This window comes from Apteryx mantelli, chromosome 3 (assembly GCF_036417845.1).
Source record: "Apteryx mantelli isolate bAptMan1 chromosome 3, bAptMan1.hap1, whole genome shotgun sequence".
Lineage (NCBI taxonomy): Eukaryota > Metazoa > Chordata > Aves > Apterygiformes > Apterygidae > Apteryx > Apteryx mantelli.
The window spans coordinates 37052095-37077220 of NC_089980.1; the positions used below are offsets into that span (position 1 = coordinate 37052095).

The following is a 25126-nucleotide window of genomic DNA, read 5'->3' on the forward strand; positions in this document are numbered from 1 at the left end:
TAATGCATTCCATAACAGGAAGGAAAAAGATTAAAACAATTTTATATTTCTTTTCATAACCTGAGAGGTGTCAGGGCCATGTAAAAGGGGCAATCCAGAAAGAGGAAGCTGGGGGCACTGCCTGAATGTTTAGGCCCAGATCTTCCAGATCCATATGCTAACACTTAATCTATTATTATAAACAGTCCCGTTTATACTAAAATGTTCAGCTGGACCCTGGGATCACTTAGGCAGAGATGTCTTCATTGCCCAAATCAGTCTGCAGTCACTGTACTGCAGGGGTTAGTTGTCTGAAGTGTATTCTAGTTACCATTTTTTTCCTATTCTTTTTATCACTTTTCCCCCTCTGAATTTCATAGGAACTTTGCTATTGATTTCAGTGACAGTACAGTCATGCCGGAAGTGTGTCGCTCCTATCACATCTAGTGTAATGAAAACTTAAGTAAAAAATAAAAGTGAATAATACATGAAAGCATAAATAAAATTCATCCTCTGTTTGCAGTGAGGTTTCACATTTTATTCCTTATGCACAAGTATCATGTCTCAATGCTGAGGCATTAAGACAGCATGGAGGAATATTTGCAGGCGTATTGGAAATATATACATATAAAAAATGCTGTTACTGTGTAACTGAAAAAAAAAATAGCAAGCCTGTTGCCTGTGATTGGAAAAAAGACTGATCCCTAGTTGGAGCCCTTTTCTTTAGGAAATTGAGTAAGGAAAATGCTGCTTCCCCGCTTGCCCTGCGTGCGCAGAGTGCTGGGGCCACATGGGGGTAGGGAGCGCGTGAGGTCCTCCCCCGTTGTGGCCTGGGTGTTGCACTGGGCCGTGTTGGCTCAAAAACCCGAGGAATTGGGACTCAGAGCTGCCCCTCAGCAGCGCACTGGCCTCCCTCGCCGAGGTGACACCTCTGTTCCTCTGCCCCGCGATCCTGTGTCTGGGATTTCAGCACGGTTCACTGGGGGCAACCGCGAAGCTTTTGCCAAACAGGAGGTGTACGGATCAGGTGCTGCTTGTCCTGCCCCCAGCTCTCCCATGGCAATCACACCGCTTGGCATCCTGCACGTCAGCCCCACCATGGGCAGGACAAGCAGTGGCGGCTGCACAGCCGGTCCACAGACCTCTTTCACAAGACCACCTTCGTCCTCCTTAGCCCACCTTGGCTTTTACCCTCTTTCTAAGATTATTTGTGTCCCACCTCTGAAAAAAACAACCCAGAATTGCTTTGTGAGGCAACATGTGTTTCCACTCCTGTAGCAGAGGCCTGAACTCCTCATTGATTCCTATAGCTACCACCTGAAATAAGCCCTTTCCAGGGTGGGGATTTGACACTGAAAATAATGCTAAATCAGGGCAATTAACGGTGATTTACTAGGCTCCTATAACACAAGTGTTAGTTTACCTGTGCACAACGTGTGTTTATGAAGTAGAGCAAGTGAAATGGCTGCTGAAGTGTGAATACACCCTGATGGGGCTGTTAAAGAAAACCCACCAGGTGTGCTGCTTGGTGGCTTGGCCATGGCCACCTTGTGGAGGGGAGGTGCTGAGGGCCCTGCTCTGCCCCAAGTGCTGGAGGAGCCATGGGACTGGTGGGGCCAGGCTGGGCCAGGCCAGGTGGCTCCTGGTGGTCCCCGAGGAGGAAGGGCACTGTTTTGGAGCTGGGGCTGGTGAGTTTGCAGTTATTTATTTGGAGGGGGGCCCAGGCCTTGGTGGGGTTTTCCTAGTTGGTGTGTGGGGTCTTGCTGTGGCCTCTGGGGAGGCTTGAGTTGCTTGGCCTGCTGCAGTGGTTGTGCTGGGGTGGGAAGCAATGGCGTGGCTGTGAGCTGATCTTGGCCGAGTGAGCAGAGATGTGCCACAGGCAGGCTACTGTAAGGTAGGTGTCTTACAAGTCTGTGAAAGAGAAGTATATATGTTCCTTTACCGTAATGCTCTTTTTCATCATGAGTTCCTGGTTAGTGCTTCTAATGATTAGTTTTATATATGTAAATTAATGTATAAAGATATCCTTATACTATGCCTGAAAAAAATCCCAAAGTTTTTTATATATGTGTGTGTGTGTGTGTATATATGTATATATGTGAGTGATGACTTCTTTTATAAAGCTGGAATGTGAACAGATGACAAGTTTAAAAGAAAAAAAAAAAAACCCACTTGTGGAGATGCAATGTGGTAGCAGTACTAAATGTGATCTAGAAGGAGGTAACTTCTCTTCCCCTCTTCTCCCTCTCTTCTCCCAATAATAGCTTGATTATTTATCTGCACCTTGTTTTCCTTTGATAACCCCCCTGACACTGCCGCTGCCATGTGTTATCCTTCTTACGGGAGGTGGCCAGGACAGGCCTGGCCTGAGCTTGAGCGTGCTGTAAGCCATTGGGGAGGTCTTGGATAATCATAGTCTTCCTCAAATTGTGCTTGGGAGGCAGTATTTTCCTTTACAGAAGCCATTCTTCCATGCTGCCCTCTTTCTCTAGGGGGTCTACTGCTTCTAGCCTATATAGCATTCTTTATTCTTCTGTTAATTTGCCTGGTATAAATGTCACGCTTGCAAACCTGTAGTTCCAGAGGTCCTTGGGAATCTTTTCTAGGGTCGCTGACATGCTTTCTAACAAAGCATGTTTCTCTTCCTTTAACACTGAGTATGGACTATACTTAACTTGCAGTCTTACTATGATTGCTTGGTTCTGAATCTCACTGACCTTGGAAAGAGGGTTTGCATATAGATGTATAGATGCTTATAGATATATAGAAACTTTACATGCCTGAAAGTTATTGCTGGAGGGAGAGTTTACAAAGATTTAGATATTACACAATTTTGGAGACTAAATAGTACGATATTGGTCACATATAGCGTTTCACTGGAGTGGGAGATGCAGGATCAAAGAGAAAGATAAACAGCAAGGGTTATTACAGAAACACCCACAGGATAGCCCTCATCAAGAGCTGTTTCTAGAAGTGGCAACTTTTGTTCCCTATATGTTAAGTACATCGTTAGCATTTGTGAGGCTCTTAAGCCTTTGCTTAACTTAAGCTTATTTGAATGCATCAGTCTTGCACTTGGCATAGTCTTGCATTTAATAAAGACCGTTCCACAATATTAGATTTTGCATATTCTAACAAATATAAAAGTCTATGATGAAGACTTGATTTTTTTTTCCGTCCTAAATTTAAAAATACCAAATAGCAAATAAGAGTCTGCTTTTCATAACTTTTCCAATAGATGGCACTGTGATTACACAAAGTGAAAGGAAAAACAAGGCAAAAGCATTTTTAGAGTCCCTAAAAATAGAAATCATTTGCCAAATGCTTTGGTGTGCGCAGCAGAGAACAACAGGCAAAAATACCAATGGTTGCTTAGAGAATCTAGTCAACCGGAGGTATAGATACTTTTTTTTATGTAGCATCCTGTCTAAAGGACCTTTTTGAAATTAAAATCTATTGATTAGCTGTGTTTGGAGTAATTGAGATGGATGGGATCTGTCGTGTTCTTTAGTCTGTATGAATTCAGTACTTTTGCAAAATGCCATCATAGCAGGTCTGTCTTAAATTCCCTTGAAAAGGTTTGCTCAAGAGTAAGTGGTATTAGAAGTGTTCTTGCAGTGCTGCCCAAGGTTCAGGTAGCTGCTTGCTTTTGAGGGTGCCCATGCTGCAGGGTATTAGACTAGGAAATAACAATAAAACTCCATAGCTAACTGAGTCAGTTGACTTACTTGCATTTATCTTCTGGGCATCCTAGATATTGGACTGCGGATTAGAGCTGGTTAACTACACTGCTTAATTTTAAGTACTAAGCAGTTTAAATTTCTCAACTTTTTAAAGTCTAAGCTTTTAAACACTGTTTAAAAGAAATACTTAAAACAGGCTATGTCTCTGTAAGGAAAGCCACATCAGACTTATGCCAGCATGTATGAGGCCCAGTTAATATTGTAAAGCTTTCAGTTGCAACTTTATATAGCTTTATCAGTGAACTATGTCTTGGTAAATGGCTCCTCTGTCACTTTTGTGTGAACTCATATGTTGCTAAAAACAAGCTGAAAATGTTTTAGAAGTGGAAATATACTCACCTCATTTAAGTTTCAGAGGAATTTTGTAGCATATTGATGATGGATTTGAGGATGCCTTCTTTCAGCTGGGGGTGTGGATTATCTCTGTATTAAGTGGCCAGATCTGAGGTTGGGAAATTACTTTCTTGTATGCTTTGGTGTGTCCTGCCCTTTCTCCACTGGCCTTGCTTCTCCCCCATGTCCCTCCTTACAGAGTGGCTTGATCTCAGTAAGAGAGGATTGCCTTGAAGCTGGTACTCCCTCTAGGAAGGGAGGGAGCATCTGTTCAAATGCTTCCCCCCAACTCTACACTTCCCCATACTTCCACTGCCTCCTGAGGGGCTCAAGCTTTGGACTTTGGACAAGTGATCTGAGGCTTTTACACAATAATGCAAGATCCACTCCAGCCACTTCCTGTTAATGCAGCTGCAAACGCATTTCTGTAGATTCCCCCTAGAGTCATGGGAGGTGCTGAGTTTCCCAAGGTGGCTTGCATGGATACAGGCAGCAGTAGGGTTGTAGTTGCCTTGGGAGGCTTCCGCTCTATGAGCAAGAGCCCACATACCCCTGAAGTGGGCAGTTTGGAGACTGGACCAACTAAGTGGCCAAATTCCTCATTGCAGCCAGCCCAAACACCTCAGGAATATTTGTTCCTTCTGGAGGCTTGCAAAGTCAGTCAAGCTAGGTGTGTAAGTCCCATTGAAATCAATGCTGTATAGGTGCTTGCATATGTATGCAAGTCCCTAGTAACTTTCAAAATTTGACTGCTAATAATGCACTTTTTGCAAGGCCCGTAGTAACCTACATCTGTTTAAAATACTGCTGAGTGATGGATGGATCTGACTGTCATTCTCATTTTGCTGTTCCGTGCATGTAGTGTAACCAAGCCAAAAAAAATTTTATCACTATTTATTATGACAAAGTGATTGGTGCAGCTGTGTCACTATTTCTGAACTTCTTAACATGCAGTATCTTTGAAAATCCTGTTTTTCTGGAGTTGGAGACTTCTGTTTCATTGAGAGTACTAAGAGTGCTATGGTGTGCGTTTGTGCTTCAAGATGACTTTGTCAACAGAGAATTAGGGTACAGGTCCTTCTGTCTTTAGATTTTAATAGCCATTGCCCTTTTTACAGTGTTCTTAGGTTCTTACAATACTTGGCCAGACTTTCAAAGCTGTTTAGCGCATGTCTCCATGATACAGATGTTTGTCTACTTGCTTCTAAGCAGCTGGATGTTGTAAGGATGTCTAGCAAAGAGACTTCTTACTGCGAGGTAACCTGTTTGAAGCACTCTTGCTGGAGGGATTAGGCTGGTTGCCAGATACACTGAAGCCTGGAAAATCAGTATGTGCAACTCCTGCTTTTTCTGCTGTTTTTCTGTCTGTGAAAATATTAGGCTCAGTTTTGGTACCGTCTTTGCAGGAGGGAGAACATTGTCCTGTCTGAAATCTGCGTGGCTCACTTGTGTGCTGTTGAGCAACCCAGAGCTCATTAGCTGCAGTTCACCACTGCTCTGAGGCGAGTGTAAGAACTGAGCAGATGCCTTGTGCCCAGGTATGTATGCAAATTGTCTCTGCTCAATGGTGTAGGTGTAGACCCAAAATCCTTTTGGTATTTGGGTACCTCAGCATTCTTAAATGAATTTCAGATGCTATGGAGCTTTCAGGCTTTTACTTTCAGAAGCATTTAGATACCAGAAGTTAAGGCCAAATTGTCAAGGAGTCATGACTGGGGTGACTGTTTTAGAAATGTAGTATTAATGTATAATACAAATGGACGCAGTTTCACTGAAGTTGGTGAATTTGCTTCGTGTTGTATAAGAGGATAAATTCTGGCCCAAAGTAATGGGAAGCTTATGTCTGGCTGAAAGGAAACTAGGAAATTCATGAGGCTTTAAAGTATGACCCACTGCAGTATTCAGTATGTGTGATTTTTTGGCATGATTCAGCACTAAATACTAGTTGAAAACAGAAACACAAATTATAGGGTAAATAATTCAGGCCAAAGAGAGGCCTCCTGCTTATGCATACATAGGAAATGGAAGTAGAACCACAAAATACAATTGTTGGGAAGAAGAGCAGCAATTTGGAACATGTGAGTTTGCCATTTGCTGCTAAAACTGTGGAAATGATCCTCCTGAATGACACGTGAAATCAGAAGCACATAATCACTCCTTTGTATGTATGTGTGTGCACTGACCAGTAAATCATGTGAAGGCTGCTGCATTTGGAAGGCATCATCTTGGAGGGGACTCTGTGTAGTACCACTGCAGAGTTGGAGTATGTAATCAGCATTATGCTGCTTTGGCAGATGTTCTAATTAATTTTGGAGACTTCTTTTAAAAGCCCTTGGTGGTTTTTTGTTGTTGTTTGTTCGTTTTAACAGTTGGCCATTGGACTAGGTACGTCATACACTGGAAAAGAGAACTTCAATCTTTATGCTAAATTTTTCTTCTGTTCTGTTGCTTTGCATTTTATTTAGTTTCTAAATAGTTAGCTTTGGTTAGTGCCATAAGGCAGTACTTAGCTCTATATGTATCTAGTAGGAGTTACCTTAAACAATGTTCTTAAATGTCATTTAATTTATGATAACACTGTTCCCTTCTGGCAAAAATAGACCCAAGGTAGTGCTGATAGCTGTGTTTGGCTGAAGGAAACCTGGTACTTTAGCTGAATGATCTGGATTGTGTTTGCTTTATTCTGTAATGAGGAAGACCTTCAGAAATGAACAGAACCATTGCAGAAGTGAGGTGCAAAGTAAGGCAAATGGCAGAATGAATTGTTAGCACACTAACTTCTCCAGTGTGGGCATCTTTTAATCGCTCTTGGAGCTCAGATGGCATTGACTTTAGGTGTATCAGGCTATGTGGTACAGAACGGGGAGGGGTATCCCTGGTGCGTGATGTCTGTAGAAGAGTAGTTGACGAGAACAGCTAGCAGTATTAACCAGGATGTGACCCATGGTGAGCTGTTGCTTCAGGACTGCTTCCTTGTGCAGCACGATAATTGGAAGACTACAGTTCCTTGATGCCTCAGATGAATGCTGGTTTGAAATACAAATCTGACTGTACTTAATTTTACATGGAATATTCCTACTTACTGAGTTACTTGTTTTCTCTGGAAGCTAATCCATGGGATAATGGGGTGAAGATTCCTATAGCTTACTCCATTAAATGGCTGCTGGGCAATACAGGAAAGTAGGGTTTAAGGGTCAATTTGGAAAGTAACTTAGACCAGAAGTTTCCAATAACAGTTGTGGTTTGGATGCAGCTGAAATAAGAGCAACGCATCTAAATTCAATTGTACTTGCATAGCCTGAGTAATAATTTTAGAGTTGATGTGAACAATACACATTGGAGACTAATGAGCCGTATCCTGAAAGAAAATTATAACTGATACAGACAAACTGGGGAGAAAAACTGGTAGTGATTACAAGCTATGAAAGTGCTGGTCCTCATTGTCCTGCTCAATAAATTATCCTGAAGGGGTAAAGATAGCAGTTAGCAGCTTTGGTAGTAGCGGCAGCATTTAACCATATGGCTCAGCTTCTGTGGGTTATAAACAAAATACCACTGTTAGTGGAACTGCATCCATTTAAACCATAAGAGGACTTTGCCCTGTGTTTTTTGTTGGCAGCTCATTGTGCCTTCTACATCCTGCGCTTGAATTGCACGCGATTATTCAGTTAGATAGAGCAGTGGTTTCCATGCTGTCCAGGGACCATCAGGGTACGTGAGGTCCGAGTAAGTGGCCTATTCCAGTTAATGTGTATCAGTATATCCATGCTGGTGGTCTGCAAGAAACCTTGAGGTGACAACAAGCTGTTGGTTTCAGACCTGTGAACTTTTGACTTGCGACAGTGGTATAGCTGCAACTCTGAACTTTTCTTGCCCATTGTACTATGGACAAGAAAATGCTGCTTCTCTTGCATAGTCAGATCTAGTATCTTTACTCTTTCACTGGCTTGGAATTGTAAACATGAGTTTTGCTCTGGCAAAAGAACTTCTCGCTTATTCTTTACTGAATTCTTCATGTGTATAGGTCGTGAGTTACTCTGAGTAAATGAGTCTTTGCTGTAGCTTAATATTACTGTGGACTATATTTTACAAAAATTCCATTTGTGTCTTGTTTTACTGATAAATGCTTTTCATTTTGTTTCTAAATTAAACAACTTAATGTTCACAAATTATCAAAAAGGTTCATTTGGGTGTAAAATGTCAGTTTTACTACATACTTTTTTACTACATACTTTTTTGATAGATGGTGTTTAATTCCTTTATTCTAAAATTTGGCTTTCTTCACCCCATAAGCAAAGGAAACTAAGGATAAATGTGTTAACTATAGACCAAAGTGTGTGTGTGTTTTCTTGTTTGTTTTTTTTTCTCCTCCCTGCCCTCTCCCCAGTGCTGCTCCTAGAATTAAAACTGCCTTGAAGTACTCAGTGATAGTATTTATTGGTATGTGATTCATACCACAACTAAACTGACGTCAATGGAGCTCTTATCAGTTTATGCTTGGAATTAAGTCCAGTTAAATGATTCTGGAATCTTCTGATAACTGCCTTTTATCAATGTAAGCGATGTAGCACATATCTGTGAGAATTACTGTGGAGCTGCTCCAAATAAGATGAGACAGCTGAGGGTTTTTTCTTTTTAATGAGCGATGGTAATGAAGAGACAAGCTGTGTAGCATTCATCATTTGATGAGCCTGTCTGTTGTCCTGTATATAGAAGAGATTTTTTTAAGTATTCCCCATTAGGTTGCTTATCTGTTCAAAGTGACTATCAAGTACTATTCTAACACAGTAATGTTATCATCTGGTTCTATACTTTCTTATTCCAGTGCAAGGCATGGGAAGATCAGACTTGCTGGGTTAAGTGTCTACCTGGTAAAGGCATGCATGACTAAACATGGTGCCCTGGCTCACATCCTTGATTTGTTTGCACTGATTTAAACTAAGGTCCACATTCACTGGACTAATAGGCATTATTTCAGTTTTATACTAGTGGAATGGGAACAGAAATGTATGGCTTGCAGTTCAAGTGTTGTACTAGCACAAACCCTTCAGTCTCACTTATCTGAGAAGTGCCAGTTAAACACTGGAGAACAGTGCAAGAATGTCAAACTGCTTCGTTGGTAATGCCTGCTCAAGACTTCTCATACTAGATGAAACTCTGTATGTGCACTTAAATTCTGTTACCACAACTAATATATGTTACAGTGAAAATAACATGAAAGTAACGCAACGTTATTTTCTTTTTTTTCTTTAGTGATTTTTGCTGGGTGAATATCTTTTGGCTTGGTCTCCATCTGAAAAATTTTCTCTAGATAAATTGAGTACTGATGCTTAATTACAGCAGATCATAGCCATCACCAGGAAGTGAGGGAAAATTCATTTTTCCATTACTACATCTGGAGAAATAAAATAAATTAATGATATGGGCTCTTTTAAGTTTGAGAAGTCTCTGCTCAAGGGTGGCACATCCAGTAAGTGGGATACCAGCCTGGGCTGCTAGAGGTGTCCTCCGTGCTGTTGCTGTTTCCTCTGGGCACAGCCAGAGGAAACCCACAAGTGTGGATGTCCTATTCTGAAGTTATTGCTATGTATGAAATACCACTTTTGGGCCTGCTGCTGACAGAGGGAGCCTTCCGCAATATTTCAGATGCATATTGGTACACAACACAGAAATGTATGGGGTGTTAGGAAGTGTGGGTGTTCATCCCATTGACAGGAAATAGACCTACTTTGCCTGACTGCAGTTTACCTTGTATCTGTATGCACAAAGGCTTGATCCAAGATTATTTGTCACTTTGTCTCAAACTGATCATTTTCAACAGGTTTAAATAGCTCTAAATGTTCAAAAGCCCGTAACTGAATCTTTGGAAAGAGCTGTTAGACCATTAAAACAACGAATCTTCAGCAGATGGCAGCATTGCACTCTGTAACTGTATTTTTCCAGCGGTGGTTCTGCAATTCTTTACTCTTATGCTGGTATGAGGCTGCCAAGTAAGAAGTAATCCTAAACCACTTCTAAAATGTTTTGAAATACAGGTCTTAGTAGATTATGATAATTAGGTATTGTTTCAGACTCATGGCTTTCATATGGAAAATACCACTGTGCTGCATAAGAAAATATTATACTAAAAAGCAATATGAGTATGCTTAAAACTTTAATGTTAACTGTATAAGCAATTGCTTTGAGACAGAGGAAGGCTTTGATAGAAGTACTCCTATTTGTAAAAAATATTAGCAAATCTCTTAAAGACGCAAGACTTCAAACTGGAACCATGTGTATAGAGCTGTAAGTGACTTCCTGCATATTATGTCTTTTAAGCCTGCAACACTCCCCATTCCTTTTGGAAAAATTTACTAACTTTCCTAGTGCTTTTTGTACTATACTTTTTGGACAACTGGCATACTGATTGTCAGAGTCTGTATCTAGGCAGATATTCAAGTGGACATACCCCCCATTATATATTATAACTGTTTGACAGTGGTCAAAGGTTTAAATGCAATACTTCAATTTTTGTGTGTGTGAAGTCAGTTCAAGAGGAATATTATCTTGTATATAAAGCATATGCTTGACTGTAGATAAAATCTGGTCAGTTTATACCAATTGTGATGTTAGAGTTCCCCTGCCCCTTCCTTGTTGATCATGGGAGTCCTAGTAAGAAAGCTTAGGAAATGAAAGCTGGTGCTGCTCCTAAAGGGCTGACTTCTGTGACCTCTGCAGGAAAAAAAAAGTCTGGTTCCAGATAGGTATCTATCCATGAAGAAGTACTATATGCAGAATCCTTACACAGCTGACAGTAAGTTACCTTAGAGACTTCATTTTTCATGTTTTCTCTTTGGGAGACTATAGAGCTATTCTTAGGTTTGGCACAAGGTACACTTTCAAAGTACCAGTACCAGTATTAAAACCAGCTAGCACTGATGTAAATGACAACACAAAGTGCAGGGCAATGAGAAATGAAAACTAGGCCAACCATTGTGGCCATTGAGAAACAGGTTAAAAACATCTCTTGCAGATGAGGGTCCTGCAACTGTTAAGTAGAAGTAAGTGTATGGAAATCGGTGGAATTACAGTGGTCTCTTTAGAAAGCTTTATGCACCTACTTTAGAGATTGGATAGAGAATAAATGAAGCAAAGAAATTGTCGTGTCGCTCCCACCTGGCAACTCAAATAGCAGTATAAGTAAAACCGAAGTTCAGGCTGAATCATGTAGGTTACACTCTGGAGGAATTTGGCTCTGGGTCACACAACCAAACCAAAATCAAAACTGTGAAGTTTTTCTAGTTTGGCTGTAAAACAAACAAACAAAAACCCCTTGGAAAATACTGCAGGTATTAGGCTATTTTGCCTGGATGAGTAAACAGTTCTTCAGTTCCCACTTCTTAGGCTGTGACCGTATCAGTATTCGGGGACAAAGTAGGCATATGGAAATCTTATTTGGATGGGAGAATTTGAAGAAGATTGGTAGTGTGGGAATTAGTATTTTGAATCAAGAGAGCTGCTCTTACACTAGCTATGTGTCCTCAGAATATGGTGGTCAGGACAGTCTAATGTACACATTTGCTGAAATGCTGTATAAAGGCATTAATGAACAAGAGTTGTTATGTAGTAGAAATCTGTAGTGAGGGACTCTTTAGCATACCTGGATTTCATTTGCGACTTGAGCAGAATAGTAGGAGTTGGAATTAATTTCCTACCTTCATCAACAGTTAAATAGAGCTTGCATAAGCCTGTTTAACTGTGGTGGTGGGTTTTTTAATACTGCAGGAAGAAGCACTTTGACAAGATTAGCAAACTTTTATTTTTTTCCTTTAAAAGTGCATGAGGCGCTGAGATTCACTACCATGTGTGCATATACCATAAAATGCTATTATTAGTTACTCTTTTGATCACATTTGTAGGCTTTGGTACAGACATTTTAGATACCTTGAGTAGAGTTGTCCTTTACTTTGTCTTCTCTACAGTTATACAGTTAGTACTGTTGTATCCTCTGTGAGATAAATGTATGCTTTCTAAAAAACAGTTAGTATTGTTTCTCTCTTATAGCGACGCTCCCCCCAAAACCAAAGAAACTCTTAGTTATTTCTGTCCTTCCAAAGACCTTACAGAGGTTAAATCAGAAGATAAATCTCCTATGTCTCTTTGGGTATTACTTTTGTGAGATAAGTCACTAGCTTCAAAAAGCATTCACAGATCGCTTCAGAATAGGTGCTGAGAATGTTATCTGTTTAAAAAAGCAACGACACATCTTAAAAAATCAAGTCCTGCTTTGAGACGCTTGCCCTTCCAGCTATGTGGACTCTGTTCCTTTGCTTCATGTGAATAATCAGTTCCAGGGTGGGTGATTATTTTGGATGGCTTCTGCTGCTGGAAGAATATGTTCCAATGTATATCACTTCAGTTTTGGAATAACTTTTTTATCAAGAAAAGTTGCCCCAAAGTAACAGTATGCTTAATGATGCATTAATTCCTGGTGTCACTTTAGTACCATTATAGAGAATATCCTGAATTTGATGTAAAATCTCAGAGATGAAAATCTTGCTCATCTGCAATGTACATAACTGTTCTTTCAGGATTGAATGATGTACTCACTTTTTCTGGCCTTCCTAATCAAACTTCTTGAGGCTATTGTAAACTACTTAAATCAGATTTATTTTTGAAATGCTGAGCAATGCTTGCTGTGCAAATGAATGAAGTATGTGGTTATGTAGCAGTTCTCTAAATTTCCACTGCTATTGACATGGTTGATGTAGTAATTAAGCACTGGTCCACATGATCTTAGACGGCGCTTATACTCTAGCGGGAATTCTTCATGTGTAACTGAATGTGGAGTATTTGGAGCTCAGCATTTATGGGTAGTCTCAGCATGACAGGTGAGGCCATGAGTTTACTCTATAATACTCCTAATGAGTTCATTTGTTTTTATAGCGAATGAATGCAGTTTTGAAGGTAATGAGTTTGGTCTTTGGTTGCTAAATATCTTCTTTCTTAAAAGATTATATATCATTGTTGCCCATGTTTCTTGAATACAAAGTAAGTGTCCTTCATTTACATGTTTAAGGAAACAGCATAAAAGATTTTTTCATGTCTTACAGTTCTTTAATAGTCATTTGCATATTGTATACATTTTAGAAGGAACCTTTTCAAACTGCTATGTAAACCATTCAGAAAGACTCCCTTTGCCTTTGTTTTTGCTTTTATAGGACACAATTTAAGAATTGTTTCTTTTTAAAGGATTAACTAACAGCTTTAAGAAGTGCTTTCTAGAGTGGCTTTTTTTCCCTTTCTCTCTCCAAAGTGGGACAAAGTCAGTTGGCAGACATGCTCTTAAAGCATCTCAGTCCTGGTGTATGCTGGAACTTGAAGTCTGAAGTTTGCCTAAAGAAATGATTTCCTGACCTGTACAGCCAGCACTTCTTCTGGAGAGCCAATAAGCCTTTTAAAGGCTTGCTAAGATGACTCTCCAATATCTGAAAAAACAAAAGATCCTTATAGCTGCTAAAAAATGTGAACCGAGCTGTTAACTTGCACATATGTTTAAGATGCTGAAACTGGACAAATACATTCACCCAACTTGAAGTCTGTTTCATCTTTCCAGAGTAGGTCGTAATGTTCTGGGAGGGTGTGTGTGTGTTTTTTGTTTTTTAACTTTGTGTAGTGTTGATAGTGTTGTCTCAAAAGCAGTTTAAGGATGCAAGTGAGGCCAAGTTTGTAGACAGAGGTTATGTCTCAAAAGATGGACTGATGCAGCTGGAAAAAGCAGACAAGTTTTCAGGTGCACAAGGCCTCCTTTGTGTGTGTAGGGGAAGCATTAGGCTTCAAAGCTAAATACAAAGGGGAGAACACTACTGATTAGATCATCTCTGTAAGAAGGGTGATCTGGTATCTGTAGAGCAGAGAACATACTTTAAAAGGGAGGATGGAAGGGAGAAAAGTATAATGAGGAGACACTTATTTGTGTGTGGGAAAGGGTTCTGAAACATGAAAAGATGTGGGACTTCAGTTTGGGAATGGGGCAAATGTGGGAAAGGAGAGATCACACCTTTGAGTGTGATGCCTAATATCCAGTACAGCTGTGAATTTCACTTTCCAAGATTACTGTTGGATGTAATAGCATGATGTCATGATGTAATATGTAATATAATATATGATTCAATGTTATTTATATATTATACAACAAGGAAATCTAAAGGATTTAAAAAACACCTGTATTTCACTCTTCAGTTTTGTGGAATTGAGGAAATGACTTATCCTGTTTGATCTACAGCAATAACAATTACAATAATCACAGTGATGGAAGGATCTGGTCAGGACTGTGACACTGGGTACAGAAATAGTGGTCTTGGCTTCACTCTTGGAATGAGTGATGAAGTATAGTAATGTCCATTTTTCAAATGGAAAAGGAGATAATGACGTGGAGATGATCAACTTTTAAAGGTTAGCTTTTAGCTGAACTAGCAGCTGAACTTGGTCCTATGGTCCTACTTGTTGTCTTATCTGCAAGCATTTTCTATGTGAGGGCTCTGTCTTCTCATTGCTGTAACATCCCACAAATATTTAACACCTTTATGTCTTTATTTTGAAGGGATGTTGTACATAATAAACCCTTCTTGCAGATAGGAGATAAAAGCAAAGGGATCTTTGTCTCTTTGGAGTCAGATATTTAGCATATTGAACTCTTCTGGGCAAGAGCCTAAGCAGCATTGTAAATACCATATTTACTTCAATGAAGGATTTTTTTCTTATTACTGTGTTAAAAATATTTCATTTGTGTAATGTTGCAGCCTGCCGTTGTATATACAAGTTGTGGTGGGAATAAGAATAATAAAAGTAATTTATCACTCTAGAGACATGTTTTTAAAGTTGTACTTGGATGATGACTGTTTGCTTGTATCATCTGAAACATCCCAGTTACCAGTGGGAAAGCATCTTAATGACAAAGATTAGAGAATCTGAATGAGAAAACAGAGCACGCTACTATCTAAATAGGTAGCATGAGAACATAGAACATATATTTAAAGTGAATTGCTCTGGAATTTAAGCTGTGTATTTTAATATGGTATTTTCAATATCTAGGCTATTTGTTTTAAAGTCATATAAAGCCACGTGTCTTGTATCTAAACTTGGGAAATCTTAAACTCTTATCACTAGGACTCTGCAGAAATATGAGGCTATGCCTACACTGTTATCCTTGCAGGATATGGGAACTTAAAAGCTTATCTCGGCAGTGGAAATTTTAAATCGGGATGGTGAATTTAGAGCAGCAATATTACTTTTTTGTGGCCGTTTTTTTTCCTACGTTCTGGAGTTGCATCAGACTAGATTTTTGTACAGACAGCTAAGTTGTTATATTACTTTAACTCTTGCTGCATCTTATACCTGTATTCCTCCTCCTAGGCCATTGCCATCTGATAGCTGCTTGGGAGAGTACCCCTTCCACCCTTCTCCTGAAACAAACTATCTTCTCCATAAACCTTAGGGATCATGTTCCCTGTCAAACACAAGAGCACTATGCCACCCCATGGCAATTTTGACATTTAATTCTGCTACATGGGTAAGATTAAACATACAGAACTTCACAAGGGGAAGTGCTTGTATAGGAAGAAAACCAGATCTGAAACACCACTCGATCTTGTGGCTGCACACATCTCCTCCAGAGCCAAGGGTTTCTCAGAAATTAGAGTAGGGACTCCTTTGATCTTGTCTTGTGAGCCTTTCGTAGTGGCTCAGGTCTCCTGAGAGTACTCTAAGTGTCAGCAAAGACATGAGTTCTTCAATATCTTATGTTTAGTAAACCAGGCAGATCCAGCTGGCCTTCGGAGAAGCTGTGGAGTTTTTCTGTTCAGAGTTTTGTTCTTCTCTTGCTGAAATCACAAGTCAAAGTGGATGCAACAGTGATTCTTTTGTAATTAGTGCATTTGCCACAGGCCTCTGCTGCAGATAGGGAAACACATATGGGGGAGATGCTACATATTTTGACTTCTGCCTATGATTTTAAGGGGAAAATTAGGTCATTTTATTTGACTGGCAGTATTGTTTGTTGCTGTATTACCACTACTAGAACAGGGGAAAAAATGTGACTTGGAAACATCAGAATGACTAGCTCTTGGGGGAAGTTGCTCTAATTCTATTGGAAAAAAGTGTAAAAATTTTACTGGGAAAGTGTAACACCCCCCCCCCCCCCCCCCGGGTATGTTGTTTAAGCTTCTCTAAATAAGCTATCCTACATGCTACTGGATTTATCAATGCACATGCTGTGTTCCATGGTGCTACAGCAATGCTGTGCCTGGTGGTCTTGCACTGTCTTCTGTGCTTTTCTTGTCAATCAGTTCAGATATATAGTTTGAAAATTCACATCAGGAAACAGATTTGATAGTTCAAATCTATATATGACTTACTGTTAGTCTAAATCAGTGGGGGGAGTGCAACATGTCTTTGAATACATATATATATTTTTTCTTTGGTGTGACAGTCATTTTACCTTAGCAAATAGAAGAATTCAGCTGAAAAGTAGAGCCCAGCATCATACAAAACTATTATTCTAGGTAATCCATAACACAGCTTTAATAAATCTAATGCTCACTCATCTATTCAGTGGACAGTGATACTCGATGCAAGACTTATTACTCTAAAACATTTAGTTTTCTGTTGGGATTTCATCATTGTTAAAAACCCTTAAAAAGCTAATAAATCATGATTTGAGTTAATGGTCCTTCCAGAAGATTAGAAATGAAATTCGTAGACTTCCAGTCCCTCTGGGAACTGATAATCATTTACTTGACACTATCTTCTAAACACTAGAAAAAAAGCTTTAAAAGGTCAGCTATTCTCTGGCAGAGGAGTTGGTAAGATATTAAAACAGGCTAACATAAGCCAGAGCTGGCAATGATTTAGACTTGTGGTAGGTAATATTTATGAGAACACACAAATGTCTAAGCAGCACTGCCAACTTATTACTTATCCTTTCAGTCCTTACAAAATTAAAGTTGTTTCTTCAATGTTCTGGCAATTATGGCCTATACAAAAAATGTATTACTGTTCATTTCTGTTTATTTTTACAGAAAGCAATTTCTCCAGCTTCTATGAGAGAATGATCATGATGGGATTAGTCTTTGTTTGTTTGTTTGTTTTTCTAATTGTTTTCTTTCCAAAATCCTCCAGTTACTATTACAGAATGTTCTGGTTTTTGGTCTTGTTTTTTCCCTTTTTTCCCTTCCCCATTTTCTCATATGACTACAAGCAAAACTTATTTTTGCATTTCTGCTTTACGGTAATACCAATACTGCACAGTCTTTCTGGCTAGTAACTTTTCACTAATAAGCCTAGTGATGTTTAAAATCCAAATTCATGGAAACTTTTCCAGAAAGCCTGAGAAAGGTCATACTGTTAGTTTCTACATCCACTGGAGGTATTCCAGGCAAAGCTCGGCAGAGTATCTAACCAACTACTTTACTGAGATAAAATGCCTTTTAGAGGCAATAGGATGTTGGCCTCTAATAACACTGCTTTCCTCATTTCCCCAAGCCATCATTTTGGATTTATTTTATAAACTTTGCAAGCTAGTTAATGGTCTGCGTTAAAGGCATAGGACTTGGCAACGAACTGCCATGTGGCTGCGCACACTGTTCTTCCTACAAAACTGGTATGGCCTTCCTTGCCTGCGCAGGAGTAGCCTGATGCTGCACCTGTGAGTCAGTGAGCTTTGCCAATCAGGAATCCATGAGGAGAGACCCAGCAGCACTGGTGAATGATATGGCTGGGCTTCCCAGCATCAGCTGGATGCATTTGCTGCTCCATATCCGCAGCTGTAGGTTTGCGTTTGCCCTAGGCATCCGTATGCATGCCACTGTCAAAGAGCAGTGATGCTTGTGGAAGCATCCTCTGCACACGTAAGGTGATAACTCTGAAATTGCAAGTGAATGCGCATCTTGAAGACAAAATTGCCAAAACTTCAAAGCCAGGATTTGCTCAATTTTGATAGAAGTTCTGGACGTTGTTTTCTGAGCAGGCAACAGTATGAACACTTGAAGTTTTACAGTATAAATTACAGTCTTTGGCTCTTGCACTTGCATAGTAATTGTTAATACTTGACCACTTTAACATATCTAAATATAGATAGGTAGATGGCTTAAAGAAAACATTAATGAACACAAAATGTTAAGCTGTAGAGAATGCTTTGAAAGTATGTTTTGCTGTAACAAGGTAGTGAGTAAAATCTAGTTATTTAAAATTACATGTATATTGAACTGTAATGATATGGGTATGAAATTTTTTATTTGAAGTGTTTATAGCCATGTCAGCTGTGCATTGGTTTTCTACTACTGTTGTATTGCATCTCTTCAGGGATGGGAAGGCAAAAAACAGAAATGAAACTGATGCTTTTTTTACAGAGAACTTGGTCAAACCAAAGCAGAGCAAGCTGGTTTAGATTCAGATTTTACTTGCTTATTTTCTGTCACAGCATCATGTTCTGAAATATGCTCTGTATTTGAGGGCAACTGGTGCTGCTTTCTTTCTGGTACAACCCCACTGACCATAATACAGTTATTCCAGAGAAATTATGGGCAATGCAGTGTCTTTAACTCGGACTTGTTGTTAACTGTGATGGAAAACAGAGGGACAAACGACAAACCCATTCTTAGCCTGCAATATAAATGTTCTTATGCATTTCAACAGAGAAATTTTGGTTGGAGTGACTGGCTTTTCTAGGGGATTTGGATGAAGTTGCTGCTATATCTCTATTTTACTTTCAAAAGTGAAATGCTGAGAAGACAACTTTGCATTGCCACAAGCAGCACGCTAGTTTCTCTGTGTGGGATACAGACCTCAAAAGAGGAAACAAAATGAAGGCTAAATATTTAATCAACCTAAATAGACCTACAACTGATGCAAGGAGGAGACCTGCTTAAGGTAGCTGGGGGAATTAAAAGAACTACACTGAAATCTAGTCAAAACTTAGTGCTCAGCTAAACTCCAGTGTCTGTTTTAATGATGCCTAAGGGAAATTAAGTTATTCATATATTTCTCAATATCTTAGGCAAAGGGGAAAAAAACAGTTAGATTCTTCAGTTTTGTGTGCGTACGTACTTAAACAACTTTTAAAATATATTTCTATTAGGTAGGAGACTTATGAGTGGCACTTGAGCTGGGTAGGGAAGTTTTCCCATTCCATGAAATTTTGAGTCTGTAAATACTTTTTCATAGTGAAGGAGACTTTAAAATGCTAAATTACTTATTCCCAAGTGCTTCTGTTTTGGTTAGTTACTTTTATTCTTATCATTTAAGTTGTGTGAACAAGGATTAATTTGAAAATGATGAATCAATTTTCAGAACTCTTTCCCAGCTTGATGAGTCAAGTTTGTCACATACAGACTTTCTTGAATAAAACTACTTTCTCAGGTTTATTTTCCTGGTTTGCAACAAATCAGGAATTTAGGGAAGGGGAGAAAGAACCTTGTACCCATCTTAAATTATTAAATATGCTTTGTATAGCGGGGAACAGTATTTAACAGATCTGTGAATTATGGTTCAGTTCCATACATATTTTTTTCTCCCTGGCTGTAAAGTCATAATGACAAACAGTGTTATTTCCCTTCTCAGCATATGCCACATGCTGCTGGAAAATATGCAACAAAGTGTAACATTAACATTTCCCTGACACTTCTAAAATTAAACAAAACCTTCAGGGGAAGGAAGCTTCATGTTAATTTATGTATTCCACAGTTCTTGGGCTGGGGAGTGAGGGTGGACACCACCCATAGCAGCTGCTTAAGCCAAAGTTATTTCTAGTTTAATAGAAGCACAAAGTCAGAACCTGATGAGTCGGAGGCTTGAGCAGTGATTTAAAGAGATGGTAGATACATGTTTCTCTTCATGTATTGAATATATTCCTCCAGAATTCTATCTCTTTATTAAAGAGCATCTTGAATTAATATTTTAAACACTGGTGGTTTATGGATTGTAAGTAACAAATCTCATTTGTATTTCTCAGTGGTAGTGACTGCCAGTGACTATCTGATGTACTTCAAATGACTCGGCTACTCAAAGTCTATAATTTCCTGTACTCTGTCAGGGTGACTGGTTTGTATTTCCTCAGCCTGGGAGGGTGGGCTTTCAGGTTTGCTAGCTAGAGGAAGATGCAAGTCACCTTGGAGGGGAGGTAGGTAGGAGGAAGTCTTAGAGCAGATTGAGGAATCTCTCTTATTTCCCCAGGGCATGTTGGAGTCATTTTAAACAGCAGTAAGTTTGACAAATGCCAAGAAGTTTTGACAATTTTCCTTCTTTTTAGGCTCATTTCTTGATTTTAAATTTGGGGGATGGGGTAGGGGTTCTTTTACTGGTCCTCATGGCTACTGGAATAAGCTTGTCCAGAAAGCAGTTGGCAAATCTGTCTTGTACTTAGAGTATATTATGTGCCTGGACAGATGATGCTCCAAAAATGGAGCTGAAGCTCCATTTTTAAGACACTATATAGGTGGAAAAAAGTCACTTCACTGTAATAAATCTGTGATTTGGCTAATATGGCAAACCCTGGATTATTACGTTTGGGTCTGAGAAGTAGGCTGCTGTGTCTTTCTCCTTTGTACCAACCTGTACTGACATGGGTTAATTTCATGTGAATTTTTTTTCAGTGAATCTCTTACATTTGCTGAAGACAGATCAATGTCTGAGCTGACAGTTATCTGTTTGTGTCAGAATATTGTCAGTGAAGACCACTGCCATCTCTTCACTTGTGGTCCACCACTACTTGTTGTCTCAAACACTGACTTAATGGAATTTGCAGGGTTTACCATAGAAGTCATGGTTCTCACCAGAACATAATAAATATACCAAAAATTGTTCTCTTAATAGCACATAAGAGCAAGAAGCTGGGCTGCCTTGAGGGTGGTGGGAGGGAAATCACCATGAAATCTCCTGTTAACTTAAAAGTTCTCTATAAGGAAGAAACTCCAAAACATGTACGTTCTGGTGACAGCTCAGTACAAAATTCCTCTTTGCTTGTGCATTTCAACACTGTGCACTCATGTGACGTGTGCTCCTGCTGTCTGACTTCTAATCTTCTTTCCTGTGATTCCTTTCTCATTTTTGGGTGGGATAGTATTTAATGTACACTTCATGAAGGTAAGGTCTTACTCCTCCTAGCCAAACACATTTACAAAGACGACATTGCACGTCAAGCTTGTTCAAGTCTATAGAGGCATACAAGATGCTTTGTGTCACAGCTACTATTCATGTTTCGTCTTTTTCTCCAGAGTAAATTTGTTTTAGGCCTCATGTTTGTCTGGTGTACTTTACTTTAGGCATTGAATTCTTTGAAGATATGATCACAAGTTTTTGGGTAGTGATCCCTCACTTTGGATAGAGGCCACACCGTGTTGATTAGACATTAACATTTTTCACTGTTCTTCATACTGCATGAAGGGTAGTGTAACCCAGTAGTATATTTGATGTTCTTCCTGAATTTCATTTCTTCTGGGAAGACTCTCATGAATTAATGAGCAAGCTATGAAGTAAGCAAGAATCATAAATTACTTCAAAGGAATTGCAGAATACACTATGGTACATCAAACAAGTGTTCAGTCAAGTCTGTCCTTGTATATGCCAATGGTGGGTGTTTCCTCTCCAGCATACTTTATTCTAAATTTAGGGATATATTCTCACTGGTGTATGTGGAAATCTTTCATGTAATTTCTGTTAACATTAATGGATGTCACATGGGGTTCAGTAATTCCATGGCACAGCTAGAAAAGAATAGATCCCTTTAGTTTTTTACTTGGATGTTGACTTTTTAGAAATAGTCACTGCACACTGTGTCAACCAATTTCAGTGCCAGTGCCAAAGGTTTTCAACCACAGAGGTAGCCTAGAAGATTTTCCTGAAGTTCAAAGCTCCCAAAACTTTAAAAATACTTTGCAAGCAAATTATGCTGTAATGGCAATGTTCCATTACCTCTCGTGTCATTTGCCAGTTACCCAAATGAAAGAGGAACTGGCTGTGTGGACAAAACCTCAGTCCCACAGCAGCATAAGATGTGCCTACCCATGGCTTTCCCAATTAGAGTGGTATTGGCACTCCTGTATTTGCAGCGTGTTGGCAGTATGCACTTCTGTTCTGGTGTGGTTTGTGAAGGGATGTGGTAGACTACCTTGGGGGAAGATGCCATTTGCTAGAATTATTTGTGCCTGAGCCTTACGGGTTGCCAGAGAAGCAACTTGTAAAAGCAAGCCCATTAAGAACTGATAGTGAGTCATGTAATGACAGAGTTTTCATGTGCCTCATGATTCAGGTGTTTCATGCAGAGACAGTGAACACTTGCCATGCTTGGTTGCTTGCTGAAATCTGATGTTATGCTACATTCTAAATATAGAGGTAGTTGCATATGGGAAATTAGGGGTATGTGATGAAGTATCATTCATACATGTGGTTTAATTCTAATATATTCAGACAATTACCAAAGATAAATGTGCTGTGCCTTAAAGTCCGTGAATTCGTTCTACATCCAGAACAATATTGCAGCTAAGGCTGTAAGAGCTCACCAAGTGCTATTGCCATGGGATAAAAACTCTGGAGCTGAACATACCTGCAGAGAGAGTTCTCTTTACTCTCTCTATGAAACTTGGGCTTCTATACTTCTTATGGTGCATAAATTTGAACCATTTGAGACATCAGAGACATTAGAGCCTGAGTTTTACTGAAGATCAGGGAGACAGTAGTCAATGATTAATTAAAGTTGTGTTTTAGGGCTGTAAGAGATAGCATATGGAAAATCTGTCCATAAACTTTTGTCTGTAAGAGCAAGCATAATTAAAAGTGTTGGGTACATTGCCAAGTTAGACATAAAACTTGAGAAGAGGTTATTAGTGAATAGAGTGGCTAGAGCAGTCTATATATAATTTTTTTTACATACAGCTCCACAACTTATAATGGGGATATTTAGTGTATTAAGAGGGGGAAGATAATTGATTTAAAAATAAAAAAAAAGTGAAGGATAGGGACTATGAAACAACTTCTGCTAAATTTTCCAATAGGTTTATAAAAATGAAGCACACAATCGTGCAGAAATGCTTTTGCAATGTAGCCAATGTATTTATAAATCCTTAGGTTAAAAGATTTGTAACTGTAAATCTGCATCAATTTTATCATTCCCTGAGTGTTTACAGGCTGTCTGTGGCTCTAACTATTAACCTCAGTGTGAAATTAGTTTGTATTTAATGCTATACTATACTCTAGACTGGGTCTCACATATCGGCACACTGCAAATTCCGTAAAGATCTTGATAAAATGAACCATCAAAGTTACTCAGATATTAGAAAATGCATTTTTGTCTACAAATGAAAACTAAGCTGAGGTTGTGGAAGAAGACTTGCTGAAGGCTTGCATGTTGGCATTCAATCAGGACACTAACATAAATATGTTAGCTGCAGTATTTTTGGTTTGAGATTATAGTTGCACAAATTATTTACAGACTTCTCTATATCTGTCAGGGGGAGAGAACAATCCTTTGTCATTTTGAGTGATCTTGCTCATTAGGCATCAAAAGTCATCAAAAGCAAGATTTAATATGGCTTCCACTCTAGTTATGCAGAATAAGATTAGAACCCCCGCCCCACAACATGATTAAAATTATTGTTTTTCACTTGAAAAGATATTATCCATGAGCATGATCATACTTATATGAAAAATAATGATGAGGCTTCTGATTTGTGTCTGTGTGAACAATGTTAGGACTTCAGGAACTGCTTCAAATTTTAAAAAGAGTGGAAGACAAACATGACTTAATATAAACTAAATACAGGAAGGAAGAAAGGAAGAACTTTTTTAATAATTTGAGACTTCAGATCTACTGCTTTAAGACTCATTAATTCGTGCTGAAGTCATTAAAATTTTTTTGGATGATTTTGTTTTCTATAAACCTATTAATAAAGCCCTCTTCTCCCCCACCCCATGAGGAGGAAGGAGAGAAAAACAAAACAAAACAACCAACCAAAACTAAGGCATGTGATGGACACCTGAAGTCAAATCTAGCTGTGCTTTTTCAGACTTTCTGCCAGTGTGCTTGTCAGTTTGGGACTTGACGAAAAAGTCATATTACGATAGGGAGTTGTCACCTGGGCAGCTAATCCCATCTTTTCAGTGATACTAGGTGTAAAATAGTGCTTCATTTGGATAAGCGTGGTATAACTGAATTCCCAGAGAATACTTCTCCAACTTGGAGAACTAAATTTGTCAGACTGAAGCTTTTTTTTTTTTCTCCTCCAGATCTAGGTTTCTGTGAATGTGAAATGGATTGCAGCAGCCGCCTTTGTCTGACATAATTTACTGGTCTTGTAATGGTTTCTCCATGTGCAAAGGAAACTTTCAGTAAGTTTTTGATTGGAAGCAATGTTGTATTTCTAAATGATAGGGAATAAGGAGGTGAGAGGAAACCCTGAAAAAAATGTTATGCCACAGAGGAAGAAAAAGTACTTGGTATGATATAGAAATCCTAGAAGTAATTTTTAGCTGCTTCAACTGGTAATGAATGCAATACTCCTACAGCAAAGGCATTTGACAGGTGAGGAAACGGGAAGGCTTGCAATGTTCCTACCACCACGGGGTGTGTGTGTGTTTTCCCCTCCACCTCCAGTTTTAAGTCCGTTCCAATTCTGTAGCGCAAGAACTCAAATGCAGCCCAGAGGCTGTTCCAGCTGGAGGTGCCGGTTGCCTTCTAGACTCCCATCTTGCAGATTGTGTGGGGATTTGTACAGGCATTGCTTTCCCAGCTGTTGTTTGCCACTTCTACTCTGAGAAGTTTTGCTCAGCTGAGAAATAATTTTGGGATGATTATGGAAGTAACTTTCTTTTAAAATGGGAGAAGTACTTATTTTTGTTATCTATACCAGGTATGCTTAAATGGGAGTTAATTTGGACTAGATACAAACAGAGCATGGACTGGAATGGGCATGCACTCAGGCTTAAACATGCCAGAAATCTATATTTACTTCTGAGTCCTTTGTGTTCACAAAGCCATACTTATCGTACTGTGTTTTTTCTTAGAGCAGTGAATCAAGCGCACAGATGATCAAATGCTTATG

General features: G+C 39.2%; 1 long non-coding RNA gene across 1 annotated transcript in view; it reads left to right on the forward strand.

The window, feature by feature from the left end:
- Positions 1–5319: 5319 nt before the first annotated feature.
- Positions 5320–25126, forward strand: part of LOC106490493 (uncharacterized) — a 360542-nt gene continuing 340735 nt past the window's right edge. Inside the window, exons 1-2 of the long non-coding RNA XR_010883870.1 lie at positions 5320–5383; positions 5462–5593. This is a non-coding gene — a long non-coding RNA (uncharacterized lncRNA). The remainder of the gene's footprint in view (positions 5384–5461; positions 5594–25126) is intronic.